Genomic DNA, 26174 nt, shown 5'->3' on the forward strand with positions numbered 1-26174 from the left:
AGTGCTGGGTTCTGCCTATGCCACATAGGGTTGTGCAAACCTGACGCTCATTTCTGGGACCCAGCTTCTCAGATTTTGGCTACAGCCCTGGGTCCCACAAGCAGCCATTATCTCCCAGCTTTGGAGCTCGTGCAACCCTCAATCCAGCAGAGGGACTGAACTCTGGGCAGCCGCGTGTGTGCGTCCCCTTCCCACTGCGGGTGCCTTCCCGAGGGTCACCCCTGAGAGGTGAGATGGGTTGTTTTAATGCTGAACCCCCATGGGCTGCCACGTAGGTTTATGCGTCTGTGTGTTGAGTGTGGCCGTGTGCAATCACGTGTGTGCAGGCTGGTGGGTGGACGGTGTGATCGTGAGCAAGTCCTCTGGTCTTTGTGAGTGTTGTGTGTGCGAGTGTGGTTTTGAGCTGTGTGTGTGACATGTGTTGGTCGCGGATTGTGTGTCGTGCGTGCTGTGCGTGCGGCGCCCTGGAGTCGGCCGCGAGGCTCCCCTGCCGGAGTGGGTCTCAGCCTGTGGCTCCCGTTCGCGGGTCCCAGGGTTCCCGCAGGAGTCGGCCTGCGGCTTCTGCGTGTGAACTGCGGGTCTGTCCTTCCGTCTGCCCTAGCAGCAGGCCAAAGTCAGGCCGCAGCTTGCCCGCGGGGCCCCCTGCCTGGTCTCTGGACGCTCGCCCGCGGCGGCGGCGGCGGCGGCGGCGGCGGCGCCTCGGGCTCCCGCTTGCGACAAAGTCCCAGCTCCGCCGCGGCGCGGGGCGTGCCCTGGCCCGGCGGCGCCCAGGGGGCTGCGGCGGGAAGCGCGAGGCGTGGGGACCCTGCCCCGTCTGCGGGGGCCGGACGGCGCGGCTGCAGCCCCACGCGGGCGCGACACGGCCGCGGGCGCGCGAGGCAGAGGAAATGAAAGCAGGAGAGCCGAGAAGGGGCAGAAAAAGAAAAGAGAGCATCGTAAACAGATAAAAAGGAAAAATTAAAAAAAAAAACCCATTTGAAAAGAAAGAGAACGTGGAAACAAAAGGGATAAAATAGGGATAAAGGAAATGAAAAAGGAAACCTTACAAAGACACGAAAGCTGTTAAAACAAATGATAGCACAGGCAAGGAAGCAAGAGGAAACCACAAACCAAAACAGCTCCAGGGCGCCCGAAGGGAAGGGCCTTAGACCGGGCGTCGGGCGCTGGAGAGCCGCGGGGAGGGGCGCGGGGCTGCTCGCGGAGGAAGCTGGAGAACGCAGGGTGCCCTCGGGCTCGCTCGGTCCCCGGACCCGGGTCCGACGAACGGCCCCCGCTTCAGGGCCTGCCGCCCGTCCCTCCCCTCCCGCCACAGCGGGGACCCGGGCTGGACCCAGAGGCCACCTTCGCCCCCTGCCTCGGCCGCTGAACCCCTTGCCCGGGAAAGCCACCCCAAAACGGCCAGCCCGCCTCCTTCCGGGGCCGGGCCTCCCGGGGGGGGGTTCACGTCCCGGGCCGCCCGGCCCTCGTCGACGCTGCCTGGGGCTTCGCGGCGCCGAGCGGGGCCTCGGGAAGGCTGGGGACCCAGGCCGCCACCCACCCTGCCCGCGACGCCCAGCCCCGCGCGCGGAGAGGACGCGGAGCCCCGCGCGCACATCCCGCGCGGCAGGTCCGGGGCTATTGTTCGAGGCAGCAGGGCAGGGGGGTGAGTAACTAATAACTAAGCGATGCTGGACCATGGCAGACTAAGGAGAAGGAAGGAAGGAGCGAAGCGAGGGAGGGAGGGAGGCCAAGGCGCCAAGAGCGAGGCGGACAACAGAGTATCCGTAAATAAAGGAAGAAAGAGACGAAAAATTGCGTTGGAAGAGGCAGCAGGGACCCTTCAGGGAGTTTGGCCCCAAACCCCTAATCCCCATCGCCCCCACCCCCTGCCCTTCTCCAGCACCGCTGCTGGGAGCCTGTCCCTTTTCTTCTTTTCTTTTTTTCCTAAACTACTGAAAGATGACCCCAAATCGCCGGTCCCCAAAAACAGGTGGGGCCAGGATCCAAACAACAGAGAACATGTAGACTTCAGGCTGGGGGAGACCCCGAGGGCGTGGTTCTCCAGAGCCGAGAAGGGGCTGGGGAGATGGTACCCTTGAAGGCACAGCAGAGGGGGCTAGCTAAAGCCCTTGCCTGGACACCCCCAAAAGGAGAATGGAAAGGTTGACATGACACTCCTGAGTTGGGGGAAAGCTACTAACTCGAGTGTCTATGAAGAGTCCAGCGGGCAGACACTGCTGCACATGGAGTCCTTAGGTCACCCAGGGAAGCAGGCTGGCTGCCTCGCCTGCAGTTCATGGTTATGGAGAATGTGCTTCAGAGAAGGACTGGCCCGTGAGCTGCCCCGGGTCCAGGCGCAGAGGCCTCTGTGGGGTCAGCACCCAGGCAGGGGGGCTGGTCAGCTGCGGAGTTAGTCCATCTTAAGTAAGCCCCAGCTGGCTTCAAGGTGTGTGTATACGTGTGTGTGTATCAGGGACCATTTCACACTCAAAAAACCTGGGCAGAAGTTCCTTCCCCACAGGCGCACTTGGTGGCCTGGCCGGGAAAGGGCTCTGGGCGCTGACCAGCTATCTGGCCTCCTCCTCCATCCCTTTCCTCCTTTATAAAAGGAGGGGCTGGGGCTGGGAGCTGCCAAAGTCCTGCCAGTCCTGCCAGTGGAAAAAAAAAGCTAGATAACTCAGGAGGGAGGGAGACGTGAAACACGAACAGGACTTGGGAGTCAGTCCAGATGAGATCCACCCAGATAGGGAGGGTCAATCTATCTTAGTCCAGAACATTTTGGACCTCATCAGGAAGAATATTGGGTGGTAATTTGGGACAGGGCCAACCAGAGCCATCGGCGTGGGAGTGGGAGGTGAGGAATGGGCTGTTTCTGTGGGAGAAATCCAGGAAAGCAGAGAGCAACAGGGCCTCTGGGGAGGGGTCCTGCTGTGAGTGGAGCAACCAGACAAGGTGCTCTGTGCAGAAGATGGTGACCCAAAGGCCAGATAGCTCGGGAAAGGGCACAGGTGGGAAGAGCAGCCCGCTTCTTGGGCTGTGTGACTCCAAGGCAATTACCTTCACTCCCTGTGCTGCCATTCCAAACAGGTAAATGCAAGAGAGGAAAGCACCTACTTCCGCGGTTGTTCTGAGGACTCAGTACTCAATGCCTCAGTGGCTGCCTGCTTGACACTTCATAGACAATCACGAAATAGCCCTTTCCCCCCCAGTTCAGGAATGTCATCGCAACAGTTTGATTTCCCTGTGTGTGTTTTTGTTGTTTTGTGTTTGTTTTTGGTGGGGTGGGGGAGGCAGGCAAGGGCTTTAGCTTGCTGCCTCTCAGTTCTGCCTTCCTGTTTTAACCAGTCAGCCTCAAATTTTTATTTCAGATAAATACATAACATAAAGTGTCAGTCTTTTTTAAAATGACACTAAAATAAGATAGAACATCCCTCAATACATTGAAATAGCCTCAGATAAAAGACTGTGCAAGTCAGAATTCCAACCAGCCACCTGCTACATCTTTCACAGTTAAAATTAATACACTCGCCAGTGCTGGAATTTTTTTTGAAATAGAGTCCTTTGCTTGTGCTGCTTTTCTATCTGTTCCTCAAACCACCCTCTTTCTTTCCTCCCTCCTCCTTCCCCCTTTCCTCCCTCCCTCCCTCCCTTCCTTCCTTCCTTCCTCCCTCCCTCTCTCTCTCTCTTCTCTCTCTCTTTCCTCTCTCTCTCTCTCCTCTCTCTCTCTCTATTTCTTTCCAGAGAATTGGAGAGGCTCTATGTATGGGAAAAATGCATGTTTTGACTCTTTGTGCTTTGATTTAAAAATCCCCTAATTAAATCTGTAAAATTTAATGAAATTCTAATCAGATATCTGTTCAAGAATGATTATAACCACGAATGTTTCGGAGATGGCCTAATGTTAAAATGAATAAACAAAATGTAACGCAAGAGTTAAAAGAAAAATCTAGACCTATATTTATCAGTGTGAATAGATCTCATGTATAATGTGGGTGAAAAGTTAAAAGTTGAAGGAGATAAATGACACTATTCCATTTATATAGATTAAAAACACATGAAACAAACACATGTAGCATTCACAGCATGTTTGTGTATTAGGGAAAGAGACACAGAGAGAATCAAAGCGAGAGAAAACATGTGTGATCCACATGAGCCTGTAGGAATCTTGGAAGGTTGCAGACTAGGGAAGAGGAAAAGCCAGAACCAAACAAAAAAAGCTAAGCTTCCGTCCGGGCTCTGTCACTTACTAGGCTGGGTGCCCTTAGCGAGTCGCCGAGCCTCGCTACACCTGTTTTCCAATTTTTCAAATGCCCTCCTCATTCAGTTATCATGAGATTCGAATGAAATTCGGTACATCCAAGTTTCTTTATAAACCGCTAAGTGCTTATGTGAATGCAAAAGATCACACCTCCTTTCCCCACCGACTGCAAACACCTTACACGCCCCAGCCCACGTCCCGTCGGTCCTCCTGACACCACACCTCACACCGAACGGGTCTCCCACATGTGCCTCCCCTGGCAGCACAGATCCTCCAGATGGAGGGCATCCTAGCCTGGCGGCACTTGGGCCCTGGGGGGTGGAGGTGAGTTGAGAGGGTGGGAGGGTGGCAGAGTGGCTCATTATCACCTTATCTCCCCTTTCACTCCCCCCTACCTCCCAGCCCCTTCCCCCTGCTCGTGGCTCTTTCTCTGCCTCGTTTTCAAGTATCTGGACAGCCGAGGGGCTCCTCGTGGGCTGCCTGGAGGCGAGGGCGTGGGAAACGGGCGGAGATGACAGTGGGAGGGACAGAACTTGAATTCCCGATCTTCCAAGGCAGGAGACCCAGAAGAGCCTCCTGGGCACGGGAAGGGCTGGAGACAGGAGATGGTAGTGAAGACATCCCAGCTCACCCGAAAGAGAGGGGCGGGGAGGGAGGAGAGAACAGAGGCTCTGCCGGGACGCCGGGAGAATTCTTATTTCTGGGCTCTAAGGGAACCGGGGCTTGCGTGGTGCGGCTAACGAACCTCTCCCCAAATTCTCCGTGCGGGATTTGGCGGCTCCCAGAGGGGGGTCCTTTCTAACAAGGTGCCCCCGAGCCCTGCCCCTCCCTCCCCAGGAGCTGAAGCTGCCAAAGGTTCCTGGAATATAATGGATCATTTTCCAATTTACCAGGGTCTTAGAGATTACGCCGCTAATCCCATCAAAGACCATCTGCTTACATTGTCCCTCCTGAGCCAAAATAAATAGATCCTTTACTCCCTCCACTTCAACTCCCCTGGGGTATTGTAGCTGCAGAAAGTTCGACAAGGCCCGTCCCTTTCCCCCCTCCCTCCCGCTGCGGGCTGGACAGAAAAGGAGAAAACAAACTTAGCTTGTCTGAGGTGTGAAAGGTCACCGAAGCCCCTGACCCGCTTTCTTCTCGGGAGCCTGCGACGATGGGAATGGGGAGAGGGGCGGGCCGGGGCTCCGGGGGGCTCGGCGGCTCAGGCCCCTGCGGAGGTGAGGGGCAGGCCGTTCTGTGTCCCACCGTCCTTCTGTTCCTTCTGTCCCTGCACCGCGGCCACCTTCGCCCCAGCCCATTTTTTGGTGTCTCTCTCCAGTGGCGCTGAGTTCCTCCCACCTGTGACTGTTGGGAAATAACTATGGAGCTCTAACGCTCACCCCTCCCTTGGCAGAACTGGGGACAGGGACACACTCATCTCCAGCAATGCTCACTTGAGTCCATGGAAAGGACGTTTCTTCTATAGGCTGCTCGTATTTCTTCTCTTATTCATTCGTTCTTCCTCTGTTGCCAAGAGGGGCTTCGTTCCCTGGGGTGGGAGAGACTGGGGGGTGTCAAGGCCCTGCTGTCTCGGGGGCTTTAAGGCTAGAACCTGGAGGAATGCTTATGGCCCAGCCGGGCTTCGGGATGAGATTATACAGGATATAAGGGATAAGGAAAATAAATGAAATACACAAGGGGCGGAACAGTCCGTCCCTTCCCACGGGCTCCTTTCTCCAGCTCTGCAAACCGCTCCTCGGGGTGACTGTTCCAGACACACCTGGTGCCCAGAAGGGGCACATCTTTTACTTTAGAACAGCAACAGCGGAACCCACACAGGCATCGGGGTCCGCAAGACGGTGGTTTGAATCCCAGCTCTGCTACCTACTAGCTACGCGCTCTTGGGCCTGGTTGCCTGACTCTCTGACTCTCCTTTTCCTCATTTTTAAACGAGTTAATGCCTGCCTCCTCGTTTTAAACGAGTTAATGCCTGCCTCCTCGGACTGCTGGGGAAATTGAATGAGATAATGTACACTTCCTCTGGGTGCGCTTATGCAAAACACCCTGCGAGACAAAGAGAGGAATGAGCCCTGATCCCATAGAGAAATTGGAAAGGATTTGCTCAAGAAATTTAACAGGGATGTGCGTAAAGCACTGCATTTAGGGGCAAAAAAGGAATTGCCCAGTTACAGGATTTGCTCACTTGACAAATGTTTGCTGGATATCGTTGTGTAGAAGGCACTAAGGGATGTAAAGGGGGTGAGATGTCTGCCCTGCTTAAAGACAAGGACACAAGTTACTGTTGTACAAAGCAGAACATAAGTGCTCAGAAAATGATATAGAAATTCTAGGGAGAAAGAGGGCATGTTCAGTTGGGGTCAGGTGGGATCAGGAGAAGTTTCATTCAGGCAGTGGCATGGGCTAGGCGGCCCTTGAAGGCTGGATGGGACCTTGAACAGGCACAGGCAAGGGGAAAGCGTTTTCTGCAGAGTGTGAGAGAGCACCCTGACGGTCAAGACCTGACCACTTGCGTCACTGTAACACATTATGAGCCAAAAACGTGGTATGGCTGCTAAAAGCTAACGTGGTCTTTCCCTAGATGAGGGGAAGGATCGTGTCCAGGCGAAGAGTTGGGGAGTGCTACTGGCCTCCAACCCGGCTCATCTGGAGTGCAGTCCTGACATGTGACATACAGGGGCTCAGAGAGGAGGCTCTGCCCAGAGGGTGAGGGGCTCTGCCAGCGAGAAGGGTGTGGCCAGGGGTGGGCTACTTCTCTCCTCCTGAGAATGAGAATGGTGTTTACTGCACAGGGCCACAGAGAGGATTAAACGTGAGATATGAAAGTATCTACTCAAGTGTCTGGCACATGGGAAATACTTAAAGTGCTCCCTGAAAAAGAGGGACTTCTCCTCAATGAAGAATTGTGAAAACACGGATCCTGGGGACAGGATCCCTGCTTTAACGATGTACTGGGCCATCTGTGGGGAGGAGAGGCAGATTTACTGAATGGTGCGGGAGGAGAACCAGGGACTGGAAATGAGAAGGAAGCAGATTCGGGCCTGGCCTGTGGAAGAATGCCCCAGGGCCAGAAAAGACCAAATACGAGGGAACGCTTGGTCACGAATGGCCCCCACCAAAGAGGTCAAAGAGCATAATTCCGTTTGGGTGAGTGATTGAACTAACTGCTTTCCAACATTCTTTGCAATGCTAAGGTTCTAAGACAAGGCAGTGGCTATTTCAGATTAAATTAGAAATCATACGCCTCCTCCTTGAAAGTCATCAAGGCAGGGGTCATCCCCATTTGGTCGCTTCCCCATCAGAGTGCCCGGCCTGTAACAGGCTGTCAGTAAATGCTTGTTTAAGCACTGAACGAATGGTATGTGACAATGCGTGTCAAAGTTCCTGTACGCTGTAAAACACAGGGGAAAGTTGGAAGTGGCAATGATAATAGCTGGCATTTATTGAGTGTTCGGTTTCAAGTGCTGTATACGCATTGTTGTAAAGACAGGGATTGTTGCAAGGGTTCAGTGAAAGGAAAAACACGAAGCCTCTTCCCGCACCCACCGTGGGGAGAAGTGGGAGCTGGAAGAACCAGGAGGACACCACCGATGGACCGGAGGGATGGCAGGGGTAAGACGGCCCTCGTGGGCTAAAGGAACTTGGGAGGGGCGTCGCTGGCCTCCATGTCCATGGATGGCTGCTAAAACCACCAAAAAGCCTTCAGTTACGAAACCCAAGCAGAGAGAAGCTAGGGGCAGGGTGGTCCTCCCCTGGAACTATATTCGTGACACGGAAGACTTGCATTTGCCTGGCAAAGGTGGCAGGATGAATCAGTTCCTGCAGCAAACCAGTAGCTTTTCTGGGTTTCCTGGCCATGGTGGGCTTATTCAAAGACCCCTGGCTTATGGCAGAGCCCTTATTTACTCTAGCAAAGAACATATACTGGGTGGAAGGATAAACGAAGAGGATCCATGAGCTCCCTGGCCCGATTTCTACTTTGCTCCTGCTTTGCCGAGAAAGGCTGTGGGCTCTGCCTCTACGGGGAACTGGGAGGAGAGGGGTCTGAAGTGTCCCGAGGCAGGAAATGACGTCAGGACCTCCCCTGGGTACCATTATCTAATTAAATAATTTTAAAAAAATCTCCCACCACCAATTCCTTCCCCAGTTAGTCTGGACTGGGGCGCACTATCTGCAGGCCTCTTCACCCTAATCCAGTGCTCTCAGGTACTGCTCCAAGCGTTCCCTTTCAGGTGGTTTCTTCCACCCTTCGGAGAGCTGGAGAACTCCAGTGCCAGGGGAATCTGAAGAAGCAAAAACCAGACCCTTGGTGACATGTCCCTAGCCTTCGCCCAGGTTTCTTCTTCCCTGCCTGGCTGGTGTCTTTACTATGGGAGATACTGTCATCCTTTGAGAGAACCTACAGAGAGAAAAGCAGGGGGTGCTGGTCGAGGTGCCCGGGAGGAGAGGCTCGTCTCTTGGTTTGTTGCCTTGTGCTGCCACCTAGTGTCCCAAGACCCTTCAATACCTTAGCCTAGGGCAGGACCGTGCTTTTCATTCATTCATTCACTCAGTGAGATTCCTGTACATGCTCATTCTTTTATTCACAGAGTCACTCAATCTTTCAACAAAAGTGTGTTCACCTTTCCTGTGGCTAGCTATGGAGGCAAGTCACTGTCCCCTTCCTTTTGTCTCTAGGAGTCTCTGCTTTCAGGCTGCTCTAGACTTTCTCGCTCTGCTCTCTCCTTCCCCTTAAAAGAAGCGCCAGCCTTTGCCCTCTAAATATGACAATTGACTTCAATTCCAAAGCCCCTGTCACTATAAGTGGAGACTAGTTTCTCTCTAATCTCTTCCTAGCAAACAATGAGCTTCCAGCCGGAGGCACGGAGGTGATGAGAGTGTCATGTCCACAGAAAAGACAGTGGAAGGGGGAACTGACATAAGAAACTAGACAAAATTATAATCTATTCTGTATTTTATGATTTATTAAGGGCATCAACATATATCAGGGGATTTAATTCTTACAGTAATCTGGTGAGGCTCCTAGGTCAGATATTGGTCACCCCATTTCATAGGTGAGAAAACTCAGGCTAAAGAAAGTCAAGTGCCTGCTGAGGGTAGGGAGAGGGGAGAAGAGATATGATGTGGGGCATTTTCGGGACTTGGAGTTGTTCTGGGTGGTGCTGCAAGGACAGATGCTGGACAATGTATGTGCTGCCATGGCCGACTGGGTGGACTGGGGGAGAGTGTAAACTACAATGTAAACCACTATCCGTGTGGTGCAGCAGTGTATTCACCATATGCAACGAATGTCCCATGATGATGAAAGAGGTTGTTGATTTGGGAGGTGTGGGGAGAGGGGGTGGGGGTATGTGGGGACCTCTTATATTTTTTTAATGTAACATTAAAAAAAAATAAAGAGAGAGAGAAAAAAAAGAAAGTCAAGCAGTTAATTGACAGAGAGACTGTGCCACTCAGTAGCAAAGCCAGGTGGCTTACAAGTCGGCCGCTCCCGGCTCCCATTGGGGTCTGTTCCACTAGAGCAGACTGTCTGAGAGAAGAGAATGGAACCCTAGAACTAAAGAGCTTCTTGTATGCCTGGCTGGAGGAGACAGGGGGATGGCAGTGTTGTCGCCACAGCACATTAGAAAGCAATGTGGCTTTCTGTCCTTTCCCGGCATTCAAGATGTCGAAGTCAGGACGTGGTGGGTCCTCTGATGCAAAATTCCAGATTTCCCTGGGTCTCCTGGTAGGAGCCATGATCAACTGTGTTGACAACACAGGCGCCAAAAATCTGTCTATTATCTCTATAAAGAGGATCAAGGGACGGCTGAAAAGACTTCCTGCAGCTGGTGTGGGTGACATGGTGATGGCCACAGTCAAGAAGGGCAAACCGGAACTCAGAAGGAAGGTCCATCCAGCAGTGGTCATTCGACAACGAAAGTCGTATCGGAGAAAAGACAGTGTGTTCCTTTATTTTGAAGATAACGCAGGGGTCATAGTAAACAAGAAAGAAGAGAGGAAAGGCAAAGGACCCCGCTTTACCTGCCCCTCCCCACCTCGTGCAGGTTCTGCTATCACAGGACCAGTTGCAAAGGAGTGTGCAGACTTGTGGCCCAGGATTGCATCCAGTGCTGGTAACATTGCCTGATTCTCCAGTATATTTGTGTAAAATAAAATAAAATTTTAAATTAAAGTAAAAAAAAGAAAGAAAGCAATGTGCTCCAGGGAGAAAGTGGGTCCTGAGGATGGTTCTTTCCTGCAGTTAAGACTCTGTCTGTGGCACAAATACTCCTCCTGGTGGCCATGCCAGGCTATGACAATGCCCTTCGCTGTACTGGAGGAGCCGGATGGACAAGAAAAAGGAGAAAGGGGCTGGAGGAGCTGAGCTGGGTCGGAGAGAAAGGCTGGGAAGTAATATCATTTAATCTGCAGGGATGTAGACTTCCGGGAAGACAGGCACATTCATATTGAAGTTTAAATGGATAAAATCATTTTGAATGTATTTTATTTATATCTATGATCCCTACTAATGCCTAACATTTATTAAGCTCTTAATCTTCGCCAGGCTCTGCTCTAAGTGCTTTATGTGCAGTGTTGTATTTAATCCTCACAAGTCTCTGAGGTAAGTGCTCACGGAGTGACCCAGTGAGTTAAGCAATTTGTGCTGAGTCAAATCTGGGGTGGGGTCAGGGCCTCAGCCCAAATCTGATGCCAAATCAAAGGCTTGTTAAAGCAGAGGAAATTTATTTATGCCAGAACCCAGTGGAAAAACCATTTCTCTTCTTAGTATTTCTGCTCTAGCCCATCGTCCAGGAAGACTCCCTTCTAGAAGGCAATGGAGTTGAGAACCCAGCAACGCCTCACCTGACAGAGCTGCGAATCCAGGAGTTGAAGGAGTAACAAGAATGGGCCAAATGTTGATTTGCTTGTTCCCATAAGCCAAAGCAAAACGTATATACATGACTATTCTGGACACTGCCTTTGGATACAGTGGGCAATACAAAGATAGCAAAGAAATAGTCCATATCCTCTGAGAGCATGGGAGTCTACTGGGGGAGAAAAGCATTTACAAAAATACCTCTGAGACAAAAAAGACTATGATAAAGAAAGGCCAAAATACTAAGGGTGGGATTGGAAAAGGTAGAAATACGTGACTCCTTGAAGAGGATTGAAAATGGTTTTGTACAGGTGGTGCAGTGGCATCTGAACTGGGTTTCCAGTGTGCATAGGATTTCAACAGACAGATATGGAATGAGGGCTTTAGATAAGAGGGGAAGGGAATTAAAGATGGAAAAAAAATTCCAAGACCAAAGATGTAGAGCTGGGAAAGTACAGGGCATGCTAAAGCCTCGTGTTCTAGGTTAGACAGAATGTAAGATTTGCAAAGGGCACTGGGAGCATGTAAGGCTGGTTTTAGAGGGTGGACAGCCTTGAATGTCAGGCTAGAGGGTTAGAACTTCATTCAGGTAACAAGAGCCATTTAGGATTTTTACTTGAAAGGAGTGATATGTCTAAAAATATGCTTTAGAATGAAACCTGCCAGTGATGGCTAAGACAAGTTTGCTGTTTTCCCGGGCAAAAAGGACAGTGAGATGGACCTAAAGAATGGTTTTGGGCCAATCAGAGGGCAGGGGAACAGGGAACATGCAGAGATCCTGGGGACCTGGAAACTGGCTGGATATGGCACAGAAACAGAAAGAGTTGTTGTGGTGAAACACCATACGGAAGATTTAGCACTAGCTCGGCTCATTGAATACCAGTCCTTCCAGTAGTTTCCTCATCTATAAAAATGGGAATAGTAAATCAGTTTTACGGGATTATTATGGGAGGATTAAACTGGATTATATGGATTCTGTATGTAAAGCACCTGACAAATAGCAGGTGCTCAATACATGGCAGCTGTTTTCTTGATAGTCCATGGTTCTGAACATGATGACTTAGAAGGACGAGGATGATGCGGACTGAAATGGGAACTACAGTGGGAGGAGCAGGTTTTTCTTTGGGTTTGGTAGTTGTGGGGGAGGGGTTGGCTAAAAATTTAGTTTGGGAATTGTGAAATTTGAGGAATTCCAACCAGACAGAGCCCTCTAGCAGGCCAACTATGAATTTGGGTCTGGAATTCAAGAGCGAGGCTTGGAATCATTCCTATAAAGGAAATAATTGAGGCCACAGAGGCAGATGAAGAAACCCAAAGAGAGAAGAAAGTGGGAGAAGAGTTGAGAGTTGAGGCACAGGAACAATGAAAGGAGACGCAGAGAGGAGAACCCGGAGTTGGCAGATTCCTGCAGCCAGGAGGAGAAAGCCTGGGGCTGGAGGAAAGGGCCCTTCCTCCCGGGCTACGAACAAATGGCCAAAGGAAGAGCCCAAAGGCCACGGGCTTTCTTTAAGGTTTTGAGGTTCTTGGGCTCTTTAAGACTGCAATTTCAAGAAAGAGTAGGGGCTGGAACCCAGAATTCAAGGGGCTAAGAAATAAATGAGAGTCAACAAAGTTCTTCTTCATTACTCTTTGAAGTCAGAAGGGAAGGAGAAAAGAGGGTAAAGGGGATGATGGAAGTCTCTCTCTCTTTGTATAGGAGAGCTTTAAGTCTATTTGTTGCCAGAAGGGAAGCCATTCATGTGTCCTTAATAAGAGATGGTGCTGATCTAAGGCAAAGGATCTAGGGGAGGAGGACAGGAGAGTTAACCTTAATAAGAAGGGGGGGAAACAACCTCTCAACGATAGGAATTCTGGAAAAAGAGGGAAATAAAGATACCGAAGATCTAAAAAAAAGAAAAAATATTTTGACAGCTCATACAGCATGGCCTAGAAACCACTGAGAGCAAGGATACCAAAAGTGGGCTTAGAAGCATAAGGAAAGGAGAGAAGACTGAGAATTATCTCTATGGGAAATTTGGTGTCACATTCCCCTTTGCTTTTTAAGTAAGTTATATATCCGAGGGGTGTTGTAAGAGTACTCAGAAGGGAATGATGAAGGATTTAGAGAAACACAGAGGCTGAGAGACAGAGGGTCAGATGTAATTTATTAAAATGGCAAAAATTAAAATGATACCATCTAGTGTTGACAAAAGTATAGGCAAATGCATGTTGCCGTATGCTGCTGGCACAATTTTTCTGAAGGCATTTTGGCACAATGTATTAAAAGCTTTTCAAATGTGCATACTCCCTGGCCCTCCAAATAAAAATTTTGACAAGGCAGTGGAATATAGTACATATGTAGGAGATAATACTATGCAGCCACCAAAAATGTTGTGGGAAAGTATTTACTGATCTGAGAAAATGATCATGGCATTAATAAGTGAAAAAACAAACCCACGATACACAGAATATATCTAGCTCGGGCACCTGGGAAATTAGTGTGACCATTAACTGGGATAAGGAATTTCGGAAAAATTACCAGGTTAAGTGCTGAAAATATTGAGTTCCTGTTTGGTTTGTCCTGTGAAATGCCCAGGAGATATGTCACATAGGTAGCCAGATATATACATAGGTCTGAAACTCAACAAGGAGATTTAGGCAATAGACATGGATTGGGAGTCTAATTTAGGATTAAGGTGGTTGCTTAAACCTCAGGACTGGATAACACCGCCTCGAAAAGGAGTAGAGAATAGAGGACAGTCAAGGATAGACTCCCAGGAAACCATCATATTTCCAGGATAGGCAAAAGGAGTATAGCCAGCCAAGAGTATGTCCCAAAGACCACCGACAAGCTATAGATCTATTACCCTGCTCCATTACTGGAGACTGTAACCTTGCTTCCATCTGATGGATAAAATACGTGGGAGCTCTCCTACTCACTATCTCAAGGGTCTGTGTATAATCATTACTCTTGCCTTTAACACTTCTCTCTGCCTAAGAAGAGGCATCTCACCTCCTTATAAAGGCCATCCAGTCCCATCAATGGGCTGATTTCTCAGTTCTCTCCCATCATTCATGATTATGTACGCTCAAGTATTCTTTTTCTCAAGCATTTTCAGCATTTCCAATGCCTCTGGTTTTGTCCCCTTTACCTACAAACATGCCAGAATTTCTCCATCTTAAATGAATCCCAGTCAGCACTAATGCTTCCAATATCTCGTACTTGAGTTTTCTCTTCTATAGTGCCAAACTGCTGTCAGGTCACAACCCTTTTCTTTATACACTGCAACCATATGTCTTCTAACTCTCTTGACTCTTAAAAGTTACCAATAATCTCCTTATTTCACAATCCAATGTCTTCATTTGGCCATCAAGTCTTTCATCTTTCTGCAACTTTGAGGGTGCTAACCTCCTTTCTCGAAAATACTTACCCTTTCTGTTCAATAAATCTTGATTGAACACTAAGGTAAGTGCTAAAAAAAAAAAAAAAAAAAAAAAAAAAGAGCAACACTCAGTCTCTGAGCGTGAAGGAGTTTAGCCTAGTTGGCGCAGAGAATTGAGCCACAGAGACCTTTGCCCTGACTGAAAGGCTGCAGTGGAGTGGTGGAAGCTGACCTCAGGCTACGGTGTTGAGCCAACTAATAAGCGGAAGAGAGGAAGTGGAAACCGCAAATGCAATTGATACTGTCAAGGACTTTGTTGGAGAAGGGAACAAGAGTGCAAGAAAGGTAAGTACCCAGAAGGGACTCCAGGTCAATGGAGCAGTGTTTTTCAGATGTGGAGACTTCAGCATGTTCTCAGACTGAAAGGAAGGGGCGAGTAGAAAGGGAGACGTTGAAAACAGAGGACAGTGAGGAGATTATTGATGGGGCAAAGTCCTGGGAGTATCAAGAAGGGTTGGGATTGATATCGTAGAACTGTATGAACAGAAAGAGGGATCTCTTTCACTAAAATCATACTTATGTTTGTACAGTTTGAGAATGGGGAGTGAGTTCCTCCTTAGCACTTTACCAGAAAAGTTATAGACTGGTGGCCCAACAAGTCGGGCCTTCAGATATATTTTGTTTAACCTGCACAGGGTTTTCAAAGTGTCTCAGTTGATTGCCAACACTGAAAAAGCATGAGACTGCAAATGAAGCCGTTTATTGAACATGTTCTCTGTGCTAGGCAGAGCACTGGGCAAACCGGGACTGAGCTGCTGATTTCCCAACCGGCCTTCTGCATTCCACCTTTCTCCTCTGTTCCCTTTGTTCAATGGCCTTAAGTTATTTTCAGTCGCGTTTCTTCATCTTTAACATGGAGATAATATCTATTTTGAAGGTTGTTCTGAGAATCAACTCATATAACGTGGAAATGCTCTGTGTGAGGCTTTTGCCCTTCTTTCTAACTATGAAATTTATTTGGGGTATGTGTGGAAGTGATGATTATTCCATTTGGAATTCCATTCTAAAATTATTATTCCAATAATTCTGAATGTATAAAATTATATCGGATACATATAAAATAATAATGAACTAAATATGATGAGTAAATTCAGGATGTTGAACTATAGATTATTAGTAGGAGACAGAATGTGGGCCGAGAAGGGGGAGATGATGCTGAGTGTATGTGGAATGCTTAATTAGGTTGACTGCAAATATATGAAAAAGGATAGAGTTGGTAGTAACACATTATAATGAGTATAACTAACACTGCTGATTTATAAAATGTGATTGTGGCTGAAAGGGGTAGTCCAGGAAGATTAATGTTAATTGAAAGACAGAGGATAATCTAGGGATTGTATAGCATAGTGATTTTGGTGGTAGGTGAGGACTATGGCATAAATACAAGAATATTCCTCTATTACGAGTTGTTAAGACTATGGTGATGCATGGGAAAAAATACAACTAACGTAACTTTTAGACTGTAGTTAACAGTATTATTGTAATATTTTTGCAGTAAAGGCAAAGAAGGTACTGTATCAATGCTAAAGGTTAAAAAAGGAATATGGGATTTACCTTCGAGATATGAATATGATCAAACTTTTTAAAAATTTTCTTCATTAACAAGGAGACCTTTGTCATGTCATTTAACTAATATGTGCTTATCTATTCATTTTTCTGAACGTTGGAGAAAAAACTAAGTTTTTTAGGATTAAATAAGACAAATGTGCCTGGATAGCTTTTTTTAAGTAATGCTTCCATAATTTGTTAAGCTGCCTTTTGTCTGTTATTTTATTTTTATTTGTTCCTCCCCACCCTCACCCCCACTCCCACCCCATTGTCTGCTCTCTGTGTTCTGTGTCCATTCACTGTGTGTTCTCCTATATCCACTTGCATTCTTGTCAGGCAGCACCAGCAATCTGTGTCTTTTTGTCATTGTTGTGTCATCTTGCTGCGTCAGCTCTCCGTGTGTGCAGCACCACTCCTGGGCGGGCTGCGCTTTTTCACGCAGGGTGTCTCTCCTTGCGGGGCACACTCCTTGTATGTGGGGCACCCCTGCATGGCATGACGCTCCTTGTGTGCACAGCACTGTGTGTGGGCCAGCTCACCACACAGGCCAGGAGGCCCTGGGTACCTAACCCTAGACCTCCTATATGGTAGGTGGACACTCTATCAGTTGATAGAGTGTCAGTTTATTTAAAATAAAATAAAATAAATAAAATAAAATAAAATAAAATAAAATAAAAGGCTTTATCATATATGCCTGAAAGTTGTACTATTTTTGCTTGTTTTTGAACTTTATAAAAACGGTTTCAATTATTTGTAGTGTTATTTCGCTTGCTTCTTCACTCAACACTGTTTCTAAGTTATCTTCCAATTATGTACTTGTTACGTATCTTTCAAACCTCATCTCCTCACAGTCCTCTCCTCAGCAGCCCTCTCAGATCACAAGAGCACAAAGTGATCTTTCCTGCTTCTGAACACCTCCAGCACTCACTGACCATGAAAAAATGGACTGAAATTGTACTTTCACTTTCCTTTAAGTACCATCATCCCAACTATTACATTTTTTAAAAATTTTTATTTATTTTTCTCCCCTCTTCCCCCTCCCCCGTTGTCTGCTCTCTGTGTCCATTCGCTGTGTGTTCTTCTGTGATCACTTCTATCCTTATCAGCGGCACCAGGAATCTGTGTCTCTTTTTGTTGAGTCATCTTGTTGTGTCAGCTCTCATGTGTGAGACGCCATTTCTGGGCAGGCTGCACTTTCTTTCGCGCTGGGTGGCTCTCCTTACTGGGCGCACTCCTTGCACGTGGGGCTCCCCTACGTGGGGGACACCCCTGCGTGGCAGGGCACTCCTTGCGCGCATCAGCACTGCGTATGGGGTGGCTCCACGCATGTCAAGGAGGCCCGGGGTTTGAACTGCCGACCTCCCATGTGGTAGGGGGATGCCCTATCCATTGGGCCTAGTCTGCTTTCCTCATCATCCCAACTAGACACAAGCTCCTTGGAGCGTAGAGAGGCTTATCCTGGCAGAAAGAGGACCAAATGGGGAGGTGGCCAGCCTAGGTTCCAGTGCAGGCTCTCTCTCATGGGTAGTGTCCTCGGACTCATCCTTTCACGTGCCTGATGCTCAGCTTCTTCATCTGATAATGCACCTAGAGGGGATGTTACTAGGACAGGTATAACTGAGCTTGCAAAATTGCGAAGCGTAGTCCTTCACTTTGCTCTTGGCCCATAGCTTCTCGAGGCGCCTCTACACAAAGACTCAGGCCAATTACTCTCTGGCTGTGTTTGAGGCGAGGGTCCTGTCCCCCTTGAGGGCAGGGACTCCGTTTGTTCTTTTCTTCTGGGCTCTTCACCAACCAAGCAGCTCCAGGGCCGGCTGTAGCATTGAAGGAGGTGACACGTTTGGGAAAGTGGCTAGGAAGGCAGAGGGCGCTATCTCCTCCTTCAATTGGGAATCTAGCGTGTGAGGTTCACGCACGCGCACCTGCTCCGCCCATCCCTGGTGAGACCCAGCCAAATCTGGAGCGCTCGGCTCCGTTTTTTCCCATATAGGGGCTAAATCTTTTGTGCACGCATGCGTCTTCTACAGGCTGCGGTTGGCCGAAGCTCCTATCCGTCATTGGAAGAGCCAATGGAGAGAGCCGAGAGAGCCACTTCCCGCCCGGCGGTAGGGGGCGCTGGGAGCGGACTTGCGTCTTTGTCCCGCACCCACGCCAGTGTGGACGGATGGAGTAGAGTCCGTCCGGGTTTCGGGACAAGCCTGGAGGCGTCGGTTGTCCCCGCTGCCGAACCATGGCTGGTTTTGCCACGTCACGGCGGGTGGGAGGAGACGGGGCCGGCGGGGCGGGGCCAGCGCTGCTCCTGAACCGGGGGTAGCCGCCCATCAAGACGCTTGCTGAGCGCCCACTACGTGTCAGTCGCTGCCCGAGTCGACTTGGAGTAGGGTGACCTCTCTTTCCCTAGGAATCTGCAGTCGAGAGGGGAAGATTAAGCTTTTCTATACGTCCCTTTCACCCCTTCGCCCCAGATGGAGATGTTCTCTTCCTTTTTCTTCCACCTCTCAGGCCTCCATAAATTGGGGGTTCGCTCCTGGGGGCGTGAGAAGCGGCCGACTCCTGAGCCGCCGCCTCATCCCGCGGGCTCTGCAGGCGGGGGCGATCGGGTGCCACAACGCCGCGCGAGCCGCCTCCAGCCAGCAGGGGGTAGCGCGGGGCGCCGCGGGTCACGTGAGGGTGGGGCTCTCGGCGGGCGCGTGACCCTCCGTGTGGGCAGGGCCTCTCCCTCCCCCTGGGGGCCGACGTCGTCAGTCACCAGGGTTTATTGGGCACGTGGCGGCTGATGCGCAGTAAATAGGAGTGACTCCGGGCGGCCACGCTGCGAGGGCGGAGACCGCATTTTATGAGACCAAACAAACTTCCCGAGCAAGGCTTCAGAGTTGAAAACCTGTGGAAGCAAAGACGAAGCTGGGGGTGGGGGAGGCAGTGGATACAAATCAAGTGGGAGCACTAAATCCCGGGTTGGTGGCGGTATGGGACAGCGAGGCGCCACGTTCCGCTGCCCGCTGGCTGTGTGAGCTTTCGCGGCTTGGGTTTACCAACTGTGACCTAGAGCAGGGGAACTGGACGTGCCCCTTAGCCCGGTAGTGACACACACTGCACAGAGAAATGAGTGGGCTGTGTCGGCTCCAGTAGGAGCCACTTTGGAGCCTGGGGTGGGGACGTTCTTATGTCCCTTCCACATCCGCTGTTCCTGAAGCAAGTTTCCACAATCACAAGGCTGGAAAGTTAGCCCATGGAATTGAGGGGTGAGTCAGAAGGACATGAGGTACAGAGAACTGGCCTGACCTCCTTGACTGGAACAATCAAATAACACCCTTTGCTTTTGGGGATAAGAGCCCATTTCTTCCGTGGATGGAGAACTGAGCCCAGGGAACTGAGATGCCTCTTGACAGCCCCAACTTCCAGGGTCTGGTTCTGAAACTGGAAACGAGAAGCTGCAGGAAGTCGCTGCCCTTGAGTTTAAAACAAAAACAAACGAAAGACCCCTCTAGGGGTATCTCATTTTAGCTTCAGTGAACACATGCAGTGTGCAGGACACTGAGCCAAACAAGGATGGATGAGGCAGAGAGAAAATAGACACTAGTAGTTATATTTCCAGGTGGAGTGTGGTAGGTGTAATAAAGAAGAGGCAAGAAACCTCAATGGATAAAGGATATTACAGAGCAGAGGGAAATTAGGAAAGTTGCAGGGAAAACCAGGTTATTTCTTTTTTGAGAAGTTGTGACTTTACAGAACAATCACTCATCCCATACAGGAGTTTTATGGAGGCAAAGTTGTAGGTATGAATGCTTGAATGGTAGGAAGGATTTCAAAGATAGAATTAGGGGTGTAAAGCAGTTTATGGTCTTCAGCCCTCTTTTTACCCAAATGCTCTCCCAGTTAAACTAATCTATTTTCATACCTTTGACTATTAGCAGGAATAAAAATAATAACACTATTGAGCAGTTTTTATGGGCTAGGAACAGTTCTAAGTGATTTATTTATTTTTATCCCCTCCCTCCCCCCACGGCTTTTTGCTTGCTGTCTGCTCTGTGTTCATTCCCTGTACGTTCTTCTGTATTTGTATTTTTTATTTATTTCCGCTCCCCCTTGTGGTTTGGCTTGCTTGCTGTCTGCTGTGTTGTTGTTGTTGTTGTTTTTTGTTTCCCTTTTTGTTGCGTCACCTTGCTGAGTCGGCTCTCCATGGTGCTTGGGTGCTGGGTGATGCTCCACAGCTTGGGGTGAGCCTGCCTTCACAAGGAGGCCCCAGGATGCGAACCCAGGGCCTCCCATATGGTAGACAGGAGCGCAACTGATTGAGCCACGGCCACCTCCCTCTTCTAAGTGATTTAAATGTATCATTTACTTAAATCACACAGCAGCTCATTTCACATATGAAGCAACTGAGGGCTGGAGGGATTAAGGTACTCTGTGCTGGTGTCTCCCATGTCCACCCTCAGCTCCTCCAGTTCAGGTCTTGTCCTAAGCCCCAGCTCCATCCATCTAGCTGCCTGCCAGATGGTTCCACCATAATACCCCCAGGTACCTTGTAAAGAAGTGTCATCTTCTCTAATCAAGAGAAAACCAACAATAATGAAAATGCTCTAACAATGAATGAATTGATGAATACATAACTATGTGATCATACCTAATACCATTGATTGTACACTTTGGATGGAGTATATGCTTTATTAATATGTATCAATAAAGTTGTTTAAAAAAAACAAAAACCGGCAATCTCAAGGGCTGCACTGAGTGTCCCTATGAACTTGCAGTTGGGCCTTTAGAGCCAGTCTCCCTAAGGTTCCCGTACTTTTATTTTTTTTTCCTCTCCCCTTCCCCCCTCCCCCCTGCCCCAGTTGTCTGTTCTCTGTGTTTATTTGCTGCGTCTTCTTTGTCCACTTCTGTTGTTGTCAGCAGCATGGGAATCTGTGTTTCTTTTTGTTGCGTCATCTTGTTGCGTCATCTCTCTGTGTGTGCAGTGCCATTCCTGGGCAGACTGCACTTTCTTTGCATCTGGGCGGCTGTCCTCATGGGGCGCACTCCTTGCACGTTGGGTTCCCCTACGCGGGGGACACCCCTGCGTGGCAGGGCACTCCTTGCGCACATCAGCACTGTGCATGTGCCAGGTCCACACGGGTCAAGGAGGCCCGGGGTTTGAACCGTGGACCTCCCATGTGGTAGACAGATGCCCTAACCACTGGGCCAAGTCCACTTCTCCCCGTACTCTTAACCACCATGCCCAACCCTACAGTTGACTCCGGGGGGAGCAATGTACCCCACCTTTGATGCCCTAAAGAATGAACCAATGAGATTTCCCTTGTTCAAGGTTAGCACAAGGCCAGTGGAGTCAAGCAAACCTTTAAAAGTTAGATCAAAGACAGGACTATCTTTCTGATTAACTTGACCCCTTCACCACTGCCCGCGTGCAGCTTGGAGCCCTCTATATAAGTCTCTCCTTGGTTGGCCCCCGAGCCTGGCTCCAGGGTTCCTCAGAGTTCCCACGCCCTGAGGACAGCCTGTTTCCTAGTGACAAACACCATGAATGGTTTCCCTCTTCAGCAAAACGCTCTCCCTACCCACAGGATGATGGAACCCTTGCCAACCTGAGCAGGATGACTACTAATACTACACCATGGTTTCCACGTGCACATCCAACCCAGCATGTCTAAAATGCAATATCTCCTCCCAACAAACCTGGTACTCCTGTAATTCCTGCCTGGAGCCACAGCGCCGCCATCCGGCCAGCAGTGCAAGTACGAATTTGAGAGGCATCGGCCTTCCTCCCTGTCCTTGCTCCTCCGCATTCACCAGGCAATTTCCAGGTCTAGTTGTTCTACCTCTTCAATGGCTGCTCAAGTCATCCTCTTCTCACCATCCTTGTCCATGCTTTCCTTGGGTTTAGGCGCTCCTTCTTTTTACTTGCAGAGGATCCTGACTGGAGTACTTCCCTCCAGTTTGGCATTCCTTGTAGCCTCGTTCTCAGCATCACTGTCAGATGGAACTTTGTGAAATGCAAATCTGATCATATCTCTTCTGCACTTAACAATCTTTCAGTGACCAAACGTCTTCTTCAGAACTAGGTCCAAGTAATGGCAATCGAGGCCCTTCACAGTGAGGCTTCGGCCTACCTCTGCAGCTGTACCTGCTGTTGCTCTGAGCAGCACCACAGTATTTGAGATTACTGAAGGCACTATTCTCTCGCCACACCTTTCCACAGGCTGTTCCTTCTACGAGGAGGGCTTTCCCTCGCTCATCTGTCCAAGGAACTCCTACATGACTCAAAATCCATCTCAAACACCTCCACTGCTAAGAAACCTTCCCTTATCTCCCATAGTTTGGATTTGGGTGTGCTTCGTTTCTGTTCCCAAAGACTCCGTACATCCTTCCTATGTCACATTTAACATACTGCTCGGTGGAAACTGTTGTTTCACTTGTCTTTTGTCTCCACTAGATTGTGAGTTCCACAGAGGTAGGAGTTGACTGGTCCACTCTCTATTCCTAGTGCCTAGCAGAGTTTCACACAGAGTGGGTGCTTAATAAATGTTACATTTCAGACAGGACAGCCTGAGCAGAGATAGTCTGTTTAAGGAATGGAGCAGGTCGCTGATTTGCCTAGAGTCCAGGCTGCAGCCTGGGTAAAGGGAGTAACTCACTGAAGGTCCTGGAAGCCAGGCCAAGGAGTCTGGACTTTGTATGGTGGGCAGTGGAGACCTTGAGAGGGTAAGGTGATGAAAGCTGGGTCATTGGAGAAGGGAGAAGCTGGTTAACAAATCCTATACCACCATAGGCAGTTACCAGATTGTTTCGTTGTCAGTGAAACACAGGTTCAGGGAAACTACTTACTTAAGGCCACACAGCTGGTACGTGGCAGAACCAGGACCTGGACTAGTTCTTAACTATGCCAAGTCTTTGTAAAGATCTTACCATACCACAGAGGGTGTCCAGGGGATGGGGCTTCAAAGTTGTCCAAGTGTGAGATGGGTACTGCACCAGTAAGGATGGATAATAATATGGTAGACACAGCATCCTTGTAGCTTAACAACACATTTATTTCCTTTTCACACCAGGTCCACTATTGGGCTGGACAACACTTTCAGGCAACTTTGCAGTCCAGGCTGCTTTGAGTTTGAGTCACTGTATTCGAACACGTGCTTCCACGGTTTACGCAACAGTGACAGAGTGCTTGGAGGATCCTAAGTGCTTCCTTTCAAAAGTGACCCACATCACTTCCCACTGTAGTCCAGGGGCCAGAACTAGACCAGTGCCCCTGCTTGAGCAGAGTGCTGGGGACAGAGTCTTCTGTGTGGCCAGGAAGAAGAGAGCAGGAACTATTTGTAGGTAATAGCAATGGCCACCAAGGACACCATGCGGTGGTGTCTGCAGAGGACAGACAGGCCAGATAGTCTGAGGAACAGAGAAGATATGAGAGGAGAGTGATTTTGCCCAGGACTTGGGTGTTGGGTCAGATTGTTCTGGTCACCTCAGAGAGGGTTCCTTTCTTCCATGGGTACAGCACCCATGGGTTCTCACCTGTAGGAGTGTCCGGGGGGCGGGGCTTGGAAACTGTGAAGAAGGGCAGGAGAGGAGAGCCTCACTGAAATGGTTGTGGGCAGGGGGCCATTCTTTGCCATGTGGGCCTCTCCATGGGGGTGCTTAAGTGTCCCATGACATGACATCTGGCTTTTCCCAAACCAAATGACGAGAGCGGGAAAGCCATAATGTCTTTTGTGACTTAGCCTCAGAAGTCACATACCATCACTTGTGCTGTATTTTATTGGTCACATAGACCTACCCTGACTCACTGTGGGAGGGGACAGCACAAGGGCATGACTACCAGGCAGGGATCAGTGGAGGCCATCCTGGAAGCTGCTGTCACAGGCAGCCAACGGGGTGCCTCATCTGGAGGATGTCATCTTCTTAACCCTTTCCTCCTCTTAAAACTTTCCTCTGCTCCACTGAGGCAAGAATGAGGTGAAGCAATTGCTTAAATATGGAACCAGCCCAAGTGTCCATCAACTGATGAATGACTAAACAAAATGTGATATATGCATACAATGGAATACTATTCAGCTGTAAGAAATGAAGTTGGGATGCATATGACAACGTGGATGAACCTTGAGGATATTATGCTGAGTGAGAGAAGCAAGCCACAAAAGGACCAATATTGTGTAGTCTCACTAATATGAACTAAACATGATGAGTAAATCTAGAGTAGAGTAGAGGTAAACTGTAGAGTATAGGTTACCAGGAGATAGAATGATAGAATGTGGATTGAGACTGGGAGCTGATGCTTAAATGCATGTAGAATTTTTAATAAGGTTTATTATAAAACTGTGGGAATGAATAGAGCTGATGGTAAAGCATTATAGTGGGTATAGCTGACATTGCTGATTTATAAAATATGATTGTGACAGAAAGGGGTAGTCTGTGGATGTACATGTCAGCTGAGGGAAGCAGCTGTGGCTCAAGCAACCAGGTTTAATCCCCGGGACCACCTGGTAAAAAAAAAAAAGGAAGAAAAAAGGCATCCTGGACACTGTGCTGTGCAGAGGCGTAGGCCCCCGCGGCGAAGCAACGCACCAGAAAGACAATGATGCAACCAGATAGAAAAAAAAAAGTCAATTGGAAGTTAGCTAGAGAATAACCTAGGGACTGTATAATACAGTGCTTTTGGTGGTAGATGAAGATTGTGGTTGAGTATAAATATAAGCATGTTCTTTTACAAAGTGTTAAGAATATGGTGACATAGGAGAAAATTACAACTAATGTAACTTACGAACTATAGTTGCAAAAATATTGTAATATTTTTGCAGCAATGGCAAAGATTATTATCTTATGTATTAAAATTATTATCAATTCTAAGGGACAATGGGGATATAAGGGGATAAGGGATTTTTCCTATTGGAGTAATGAAAATGTTCTAAAATTGAGGTTATGACTGCACAATTCTGTGATCAAAGTGAGAGCCACTGAGTGTATACTTTGAATGGATTGTACAAAGCATGGAACTGTGTAACACAGGGAATCCAGTGGTAGAAGAGGGACTGTGAACAAATGAGGGACCAGAATATGAGAACATTCTCTCATGAACTGTTACAAATGTGTAATACTAAGACGGGGTGTTAATAATTGGGTGGGTTTGGGGAAAATACATCCAATTAAGATATGGGCTGTAACTAGTAGTATTTTGACGATGCTCTTTCGTAGTTGTAACAAATGTTTCACAACAATGCAAGGTAGTGGTAGTGGTGGGGACATGTATGGGAACTTTGTACAATGGTATGTATGTTTTATTTTGTAGGTTCTCAACTTTTACTATACATTAACAGTTGATGTATGTTCATATATGAATGATATACTTCAATAAAATTTTATATATATAAAAAAAGAATGAGATGAAATCTACAGTGACCCCGTGAGAGAGGCAGTGTGCAGATGAGGAAACCCAGGGCTCCAGGACACTGGACGGGGCCACGTGTCCTTGCAGCAGCCTGCACACGCAGCACCCAAGGTGTCAAGCAGGCTGTGTTGGCTGTGGGCCTGTCTCCGTCATCCCCAGGCCCTGACACTCCATTTCTCCTCTGTGGCCCCTACCACCGGCCTGGCAGAGGAGTGGGAGAGCCCCTGAGGGATGAGCCCAGGCTGTGCAGGGGCGTGGGAGGTAGCAGCAAGGGACTTAGGGATGTGTGAGGAGGCCCGGAGGGGCTCCCTGGAGCTGTTAAAGCGCTTCCTAAGGAAGCAGAAGGGTAGATTCCCCTGCTGGAAGTGAACTCCAGGAGGCTGGGCAGCGAAAGCGCGGAGAGCGTGCCTCACATGGCGCCTGGGCTTGTTTCTGTGAAGGAAGGTCTCCCCCCACCCCGACACACCATCCTGTCCTGGCCTCAAATGGGATTTGTTATTTTGTGGCCCAAGATCCCTCTTGCAGCTTTTAACTGGACAACCCCCCCCCTTATAAGTCTTGGGGCAGCCTCTGCTTCTCACAAAAGCACCTGGAAGAAATTTTCACCCCAGAGAAGCTCAGGCCCCCTGGAAGCGCCCCCTGCAAAGGCTAGCCACCCTGCTCCCCTGCCAAGGTGACCTCTCTCCCCACCAGTCCCTCCTCCCCCTCAGTCGCCGCACCAAAGAAACC

At 49.0% G+C, this 26174-nt stretch overlaps 1 long non-coding RNA gene across 1 annotated transcript; it reads left to right on the forward strand.

Moving 5' to 3' along the window:
- On the forward strand, positions 1-25446 carry LOC139436282 (uncharacterized). Its single transcript, XR_011645436.1, has 2 exons — positions 1-228; positions 21628-25446. It is a non-coding gene; the product is annotated as an uncharacterized lncRNA (long non-coding RNA).
- The last annotated feature ends 728 nt before the right edge of the window (positions 25447-26174 follow it).

This window comes from Dasypus novemcinctus, chromosome 13 (assembly GCF_030445035.2).
Source record: "Dasypus novemcinctus isolate mDasNov1 chromosome 13, mDasNov1.1.hap2, whole genome shotgun sequence".
NCBI lineage: Eukaryota > Metazoa > Chordata > Mammalia > Cingulata > Dasypodidae > Dasypus > Dasypus novemcinctus.